Here is a 9,281-nt window from a genome sequence, read left to right on the forward strand (position 1 = left end):
TTCTCTTTTTTGCAAACCGATACTGCATTTCTTATAACACACTTATTTTAAACTAAATATTAAAAAAATAAGATACGGCCTCAGTAGAATTATCTTCCTACTTGCAGCTTATCATTGCATTGTATGATTGAACAGATCATATAGTTTGATGAGGTTGTTATCATTAATGATATTTACATGTACCTATAATTTGATTTTTCAGTAACTACAAAAGAGGAAAAAAGAAAATGTTCGAGTTTATTTTTTCCAGTTTTATTGATATAACTGATATGTAACAGTTTTATTTTAAATATACAGATTGAAATGGAAAGTGTAATTTCTTATCAAATTGTGTGTGTATTTGTGTACGTGTGTGTTATTTGAGTGCGTGTGTTTATTTGTGTGCGTGTGCACACGCGAAAGCATGCATGCGTGGAGGACCCCACTTACCCCACGGGAGAATGGAGCTGGTATGTGTTCCTCGCATCAAAAGGAAAAGCAATTTTCTCTCTGAACTGAACTAACGTTGGCCAAAAAGTGAATTGGAGCTCGAGGAGATTTGAGATTTACTTCGAAAGAATTTGTTTTTAGTACCTTGTCATCAACACTGAATGGAGCAATTAAAACAGAAAGCAAGCATTATGTAATTTCTTGTCTATTAGAATTCAAAACAGGAAATTTCAGATAATTTAATGAACATGAAATGGAATGATAAAAGAAACCCAATTATGAGAATGAACACTCTCTACCATCAGCAAGTGATACCGAGTTAATTGAATAATTCTAAAGAGCACGAATGGCAAATTTTAAATAGCAAATCATTTAACGGCAGTGCGGGATTGGGGAAAAAAGAAATGGAGAAGAAGTTTATTAAACGTTTACAAAACTACAAAGTTCACTCCTGGGAAAGAGAATCGACAAGAACGTAATAATATTTACATTTTCTTCAATGACTGGACAGCAAAAGGAGGGCTTATTCTGGTCACTGAGGCCACCCTTTGGTTACTCACCAGCTCATATGCTGATTCCCATTTTTTAAAATGTTTCCTTATATACCCCAGAAATTCTTTACCTTATAATGAGAATCGACTATGTACAGGACATAGTTATTTAGATTTTACATTTATTTTTTCTAAGTTTAAGTATCAAAATGTTTCCTTATATACCCCAGAAATTCTTTACCTTACTGCCTTTTTTGGTGAAAAAAATTAAAATATCTCATTTGCATATTTGATGACGGATCAAATGTCATTTTGATTAAAGCTCTTGAGTGCCATCAGCACGACGCCATGGATTTGTTCACGGTGAACCCAGGATTTAGATCTTCAGTATCACAGAAGGACTAGCAAGCACACTGGGCATGCCTGACCCCACCGGGAGCGGCCGGCGGGCAGGCCCCGGGCACCGCTGCCTGCGGGGCTCCCAGGCCCGTCCTCCCAGGTCAGGCCCGTTCTGACTGCCCGCAGGTCAGAGCTCCGACTCGTCTGCTTAGCGCATGAATAACTTTGTTCTGTTGATCGGCCTGAATCTTCGTTCTTCATCATTGAAGTCCCATGTTAGTTATGAACTAGTTATTCGGAAAAAAAGCTAAGAACGCCAAATTCTTCATAGACTTTTTAGGATAAAATAAAAAGCCTATTAAAATAACTTCAAGCCAAGTCTCCACTCCATGGATGGCCGAAATGTAATATGCCGTCAGCAGGTCTAAGCATAAACTTCAAAATATACTTACCCGACTTTTCTCTGATGATTCTTTATAAATATCTTCATCTTCATATTGGCAAACTATGTTAGTATACATCATTAACCTCATTCCGATCGAGTCATTGGAACGTAATGTAAGTGTGTATTCTTCGTCAGGAGCTTGCTACTCCAGGTGCCTTCTCTCCGTCTCGCTCATGCCACGATGGGCTCATGTCCCTTCGGAAGAACAAAAATCTTTGTCTAATGTCAAAATGCTTTTCATCGGATGCCTAAGTGACCTTTCGGTTTTCTTGATCACGAGACTGACTTTAGCCTTTGTCCTTCGGCGTTTCTCACAGAGCCCCACGTACAGCCGTTGGGGCCTGGGTCTTCCTGGGGTCCCCTCAGCATGGGCTCCCCTAACCGCCATTTCATCTCCTACTTCACACTCATCATCACTTGTTCTGAGTAAATTTGTTCTACTCATTCCAGTGTCTGTGATCCAAGGATATTACAGTGCGTGCGTGTGTGCGTGTGTGCGTGTGTGTGTGTCTGGTTCGATCTTCAATTAAATGTATCAAAGTAATTCCTCTAAGTGTTTTAGACACCCCTTTAAGTGGATTACCCGGAACCAGTTATCATTTTATTGAGTTAATTTTATATAATAGGTTTTCTAACCTTAGTGCTACCAAACTAAAGTCAGGTTTACAGGTTTATTTATTTTCCATCACATTTGTACAGTGGACTCCTACTATATTATATAGTAAAATGTTACAAAGACAGAGAGAAATATGTGTCAGATCCTACATCTACTCAAGTTTATCCTCTCATCTCTGCATCTATCCGTCTGTCCATTAATGAAAGCAATCGTGAAGTTATCAATCTATCCATTCATTTTGATGAGATAAAATAATAAGTATTTGACTGTATTAATTATATATTTCTGTATAACTTATAACCCCGAAACATAGTGACTAAAAATAACACACACTTATTATCTCACAGTTTCTTTGCATCAGGAATCCAGACACTCTTTACTTGTGTCTTTTACTCATCACTGTCTCTTGCACATCAACAATCCAGGTGTTGTTGGCCTGATGTCGCAGTCTTATCGGAAGGCTTCTGGGGGAGGGACCACTTCCATGCTTACTCGTGATTTTTGTCAAGATTTAACTATTGCAAAGTCATGGATCTGAGGGTCTCCACCCCCTTGGTCTCACGTGTTCCACACGTTCCTAATGCTGTTAGGATCTCCTGTCACTTCTACATGTCTTCTTGAGGTTCTGCAACCTCTTAATGATTTTAAAAAATGTGTGTACATTAGAGTTCCCTCTTTGTGCTGTAAAGTTTTATGGGTTTTGACAAATGTGTTATGTCATATATCCCCCAATACAGCATCATACAGAATAGTTCTACTGCCCTAAAGTTCCCTGTTCTTCACCATTCATCTCTCTCTTTTTCCCCAAATCTCTAGCTTCACTAATCATTTTATTATCTCTATAGTTTTGCCTTTCGTGAATTGCACACAATTGTAATCGTACCCAATGTAGTGTTTTCAAGCTGGAATCTTTCATTGGCAACATGAGTTTAAAGTTTCTTCGTGTCTTTTTGTGGCTTGATAATTCTTTCTTTTCACTGAAAAATATTACATTGCACGGATGTATCACACAGTTTGTTTATCCATTTACTTATTGAAGGATATATTAGTGCTTTGAGATTTGGGCAATTATGAGTAAAGCTGCTATGAACATTTGCTTGCAGTTTTTCTTGTTTCAAAATTAATTGAGTTTTTCCCTAGGAGTACAATAGATGGATTTTATGGCAAGATCGGGTTTACCTTTGCAAGAAACTTGCAAACTGTCCTACAGAAAGGCTGTATCAAGTTTGCATTCCCACCAGCAGTGAGAGGTCCTGCTGTTTTGCATCCTCACAAGCATTTGTCAGTGTTTTTAGATTTTAGAAATTCTCATAGATGGGTAATGATATCTCGGTGTAGTTTCAATTTGAATTTCCCTGATGACAAATGATGTTTGGTATTATTTCATGTACTTATTTGCATTTGTCCATCTTCTTTAGTAAGGAATCTGTGTAGATTATTGGCCATTTTAAATTTGATTATTTGTTTTCCTATCGTTGGCTTTTAAGTGTTCTTTTTATATTCTGAATACAAGTTGTTTATCAGACATATGACTTGCAAATATTTTCTCCCCATCTGTGGCTTGTTCCTTGATTCTTTTAACAGTCTCTTTTATAGAGCAGGTCTAATTTTAATGCAATTTGACTTATTAATTTTTTCTTTCACGGATTATGCTTTTGTTGTTGTATCTAAAAACATCACAAAATCTGTGGTCACATAGATTTGCTCTGATGTTTTCATCTAGAAGTTTTATAGTTTTGCAATATGCATTTAGGTCTATAGTCAACTTTGAGTGAATATTTTTGAAAATGTAAAGTCTGTGTCTAGAATTTTTTTTTTGCAAATGGATGTCCAGATGCTCCTGCATCATTCGTTGAAAAGACTATATGTTATCCGATGAATCGTCTTTCTCATTTGTCAAAAATCAGTCGAGTATATTTATGGGTGTCTGTTTCTGGTTGATTCTATTCCATTTCGTTTTGCATTTTCCTCTTAGTGCTTTGGCAGAGACCTCAAGTCAATGATAAAGACAAGTGGCGGGAGTCGGAACTCTTGCTTTGTTCTCATCCTTAGTTCACTCGATTTTCCTTCTGCGGTTTCTCATCTAATGTTAATTTTATCTAGTAAAATTTTCAGTAATTGGATAATTTTTATATTTAGATATCCTGTTTGGTGTTTTTGGTTTCGGTTTCTTCCATTCTCTTCTTATTGTGTAAATATTATCTTTTACATTCTTTAGCATATAAGAATATCTATGTTAGCTTTTTAATGTTCTTCTGTGGTCATTTCTGTGTTTCTATTGACTATTTTTTCTCGTTTCTATTGACTCTTAATTTCTTCTTGGTATGTTTAATATTCTTTGATTCAATATCAGACACTGCAAATATAATCTCGTTGAGTACTAGAGTTTCTTGTATTCCTTTAAAGCATTTACTTTTTTCTGGACAATAGTTAAGTTTACTTCTGGATCGCGTCTATGCTTTTGATGCTTGCTTTGAAGCTATTTTATGGTGGATCTAGAATACTCTTAACTCTAAGGCTACATTAGTCCTATTTCTAAGACATGACCATATTGGTGTCTCTACAATAGATCGTATGTAGTTAATACATTTCCTTTTGGAGGGAATTTAAAAGATTCTTGGCCCTCAGTGTGTTATAGGAATTATTAATCCTATACTTTCTAGATAATGGTCTTTCCCTCAGAAACTTTTCTTGCCTGGCCTCATAGGTTTCCATTCCATGCATGCACACGTCAGGGATCAGTCAATGCACCGGTGGGACATCATGCGGATTCTGTTCCACTAATCTAAGTGTCTTGTCTTCTCTAAACTCTAATTTTCATCTTCTCAACTCAGCAGGGGTGTGGGGTTTTGTTTTTCCCTGAAGGCAACAATCGGCTCTATTTAAAAGCGTTAGGGATATTTGAAACTTCTTCATTTGCTTTTATTCTCTTAACAATAAGAGAATACTGTGATACATGTTGTGTAAGTTTGAAAAGAGTTATTTCTGAATAGTTTTAGTTTTCTAGTTTTCCCAGTGACAGAGCCGAGAACTGGAAAGTGGCCTGCACCTCCTTCCAGTGCCGGGGACATTTCTCACACTATGAACACAACGTTCAGAATTTGAAATTGCAGCTTATCTCTTACTTTTAGAAGTTATTGCACAGCCATGAGACGTATACTCTACTAATACTGATTTGGAGAAGCAATATGAGAAAACCCGTGTTCAGTGCGGTCCGTTTTCTGGACGAGGTCAGCCGCAGCTCCCGAACCCCGGGCGTGGAGTCGCTGGGCCTGCGGGGCGGAGACGCTGGGCCTGCGGGGCGGATGCGGAGCTGCCGCCATTGTCAGCAGCGATGTGTTCTCACCGGGGCAAGTTCATCTCAAAATGGAAGTAACATCAAATTAAAAATGCTATCGAAAACAATAATTTAAAAAATTGCACAGAATCGTCTCTCAATAATCAGTGACTTCTACTGTATGATGAATAGAGTCATGATGTTTATGAAAAAGATTTTAATCATCAAGCAAATACTAAATCACTTTGTACTCATTGCTGTTCTTCACGCCTCCTTTCTTCCCCTTCTCGTTGCTTCCTTCAGCCTTTTCCTTCTTCTTCTTTCTTCTCTCTTTAGTGAATGCTATGGATTGGCTCCTCTGTACCCGTCCCTTCTCGTGGACTGTGAACTTAAACTTTGAAAATTTAACTTAGAGTCTAACTACAAGATTATTTTTTTCCCCTGGTCTACAACATTCGCTAAAGATAAACACCGCACAGATTCACCTGAGAATATAAGTAAATAGAAACGGTTCCTCAGACTTGTAACTTGATGCCTTCACTGCTCCTCAGAGGCGGTCTGATACCCTGTAAGACTCGGCAGCCTTCCCTGGGTGTCTAAGTCACTTATCTAAATCACTATTGTTTTATATTTATAGTCTTTTATTCTGGGGAACGATGGGGCAGGCATATTAGCATTAAATGATATTCTTGCTGTGCCACGATTATGTATAAATGTATGCATTCTATCTTCTACTATTCGTAGGGTCTTCTTGAAGTTTCAGTGTGGCCAACTGCTCTGGTAAATACTTATCAGACTTAATACGTTTTTAGTCTCTCTCAAGACATCGGGAGATATTGACTTGCTGCATTAAAGGCAGCTTATTTTGTTGGAAACTTAGTTATCTTATTTAATTGAATTTCTGATTGATGAATAAATTAATTCATGCATGTATTTATTTCTTGCACTCATAATCTGTATACAGTATTGTAATATAAGAAATAATAAAAGGTACGAGGCATTGCCATCATATTCATGAAGAGTTCATATTTGATGTGTTTTATATTGGCTTAAAAATGAGTTTTGTCTCATTCTACAGAGAGTTCTAAGTCGCTTTCTCTCAACTTTCTGTCAAAATAGTTTTATCCCATATTTCAGCACTGGATCAAAGACTATATATATATACAGCATCCAACCTACCTTTCTCCAGATTTAATGCAAAAGTTTTCTAAAGCTGCTTTATGAGTTTTTGAAAGGTTCTGGCATATTTTGAATGAAATTGATTCAGTGTCTCCTTTCCTCTGGCAGTGTTTGATATCTTTTTTTGAATAGATGATAGAGAGATAGATAATTAGATACATGATACACATATTTACAAATGCACACACACATATATGATTTATAGATCTATTTACCCATAGGATTTACCTCTTCCTGTGATGAAATATATCAAGTTAGAAAAAAGCTATTTATTCATAAAAAACATTTTCATAGTGTTTCAAATTACCACACAATGACACTGCTCTAAGTGAATTAATGAACTCTAACGCAACCAGTTTGGTTTTTCAAAAATTGTGTAGTTCTCCTGAGTGTCTTAACCTATTTGAATTTAATAAGAAATATCTGATAAATAAAATAAAAACGAACAACACATCTGGTTTACACAAAATAATCTTACCCATTGAAACCATTTCTATTCAGGCAACTGAAAAAGATTCATACAGAAGTAAGAGTTTGTATTTTTCCATTTCCTAATCAGTTTTTTAAATGTTTTTAGTAACTGAGACGAGTCCCAGAACCATTTACAATCAGCAGTTTATTATTTATTTTCATATTGATGATTTCCTCCAAAATTTAATGCCTTCTTTTTTGTTAATCTATGGTTTTCCACTAATTATTTGCATTTTACCCAGGATGCTCAGTGTAATAAGGGGATATTTATACAATATTGTAGCTATGCACTGTAGAAAATCTGAAAGAAATACATATCCATTTTGATCTAGTGGAGTATGGGTCGCAATTTAAAGAGAATGGATTTCAAAATTAATATAGTGTTGATAGAAAGGGCAACACGTTACATCTTAAAATCGAAGCATGAATATGAAGAGCTGGATGATAACAAAATACCATGAAATAATTATTATATACAATACAAGTAACCATACTATTAGCTAAAAGAAAACACTTATTTATATTTTATTGAATAGAATTAACAAGTGAATAAAGCAAGAAAATAAGACTTTTTTTACACTGAATCTTTGACATTCCTGAAATCAAGATGCACTGATTCCGGCTCCCAAATCTTCAGTGGGCATTATTTTGTAATTCCAATATTTCGTGTTCTATTATTTTCAATAATTTACTCATTCGAACATCATTTGTAAAAAAATTCTTAAATGGGAATAATAATATCCACCTAGCAATGTTTTTAAATGGTATAACTAGGAACATATGTGCATTCCTTAGCACAGTGCCTGGTATAATAATAGTCAATAAATGGTAGCTACTTGTACACAATACTTAGAGAGATGACTCTTGTGAACAGTAAGATTCTTGTTTATACTTTTCCCCTGCCCGTCTCCCTCCTTGCTTCTTTTCCTCCTTTCTTCTTCTAATGGATATTTATGCAGAACTTAAACCTTCCCTGGCTTTTCCAAGGTACCCGTACCAATATAACAAATACAGCCAACTGATGATGGTCTGGTGGAAACCATAATTCAAATTTTGATCTTCTCCCAGGCTAGTGATGATATGCAGTCTAATACCCTGGTGAGGCTGGGCAGCAGGGCAAGCCACAGCTACCTGTCAGCCCCACCATCTCGAGAGTCAACACCTAGTACACTATGGTGTACACTGTGGATTTATTGGGACAAACCCCATCATTAGTCTTGCTATAGACTGAATGTCTCACTAAAATTCATATGTTGAAACCTCATGCTCAGCACGATGGTGTTCAGAGCTGGGGCCTTTAGAGGGTGATTCGGGCACGAGGTTAGAGCCCTCGTGAGCATTAGTGTCCTTACAGAGGAGGCCCCAAGAGCTCCGCGCCCTCCCACCACACGAGCACCAGTAGGAAATTGCCCACCAGTGACCCTGGCAGGGGGTTTCGCCAGACACCCAGTCTGCCGGTGTCTAGATCTGCAGCCCCTCAGCCTCCAGAACCGTGGGAAATAAGCATCCATTGTTGATAAGCCAGCAGCGCAAGCAGACAAGACACCGTGGATAAAGCAGAGCACGTGGACTCGTGCAAAGGAATTCTGATGTCATCGTCTGGTGGTGAAGGCTGCGTGGCCCCTTCAAGGCTTGATTTCTTTCGTTAATTTTATAACTTAGTTGGTAATACCATTATAAATTAGTTCATTCTGTTAATGTTATTACATCCTGTTAAGCCTCCTTGTAAGTATACAAGTTAGAAAAGTCGTAGTAAAAGGCATGGTCTCTGGAGCTAAAGGGACCTTCGCCTCCTCTCTCCGCTGCCCCTGAGTGCGTACACACCTGCAAGCAACCTGGCTCTTATTTTTCAGATCTTAAATTGTCATCTTTACAAAGAGTTCTTTTATTACTAATCATTTTGAATCCAGACCCCAATCTATCACTCAAACTACTCGGCAGCTTTCTTTCTGAGCACAGAAAATTAATTATTGTATTTATGCTATTACATATTTAACAATTGTGTCACCCACTACCAGACAGTGACTAAAATGA

This window comes from Pteropus alecto, unplaced genomic scaffold, assembly GCF_000325575.1.
Source record: "Pteropus alecto unplaced genomic scaffold, ASM32557v1 scaffold189, whole genome shotgun sequence".
NCBI classification, from domain to species: domain Eukaryota; kingdom Metazoa; phylum Chordata; class Mammalia; order Chiroptera; family Pteropodidae; genus Pteropus; species Pteropus alecto.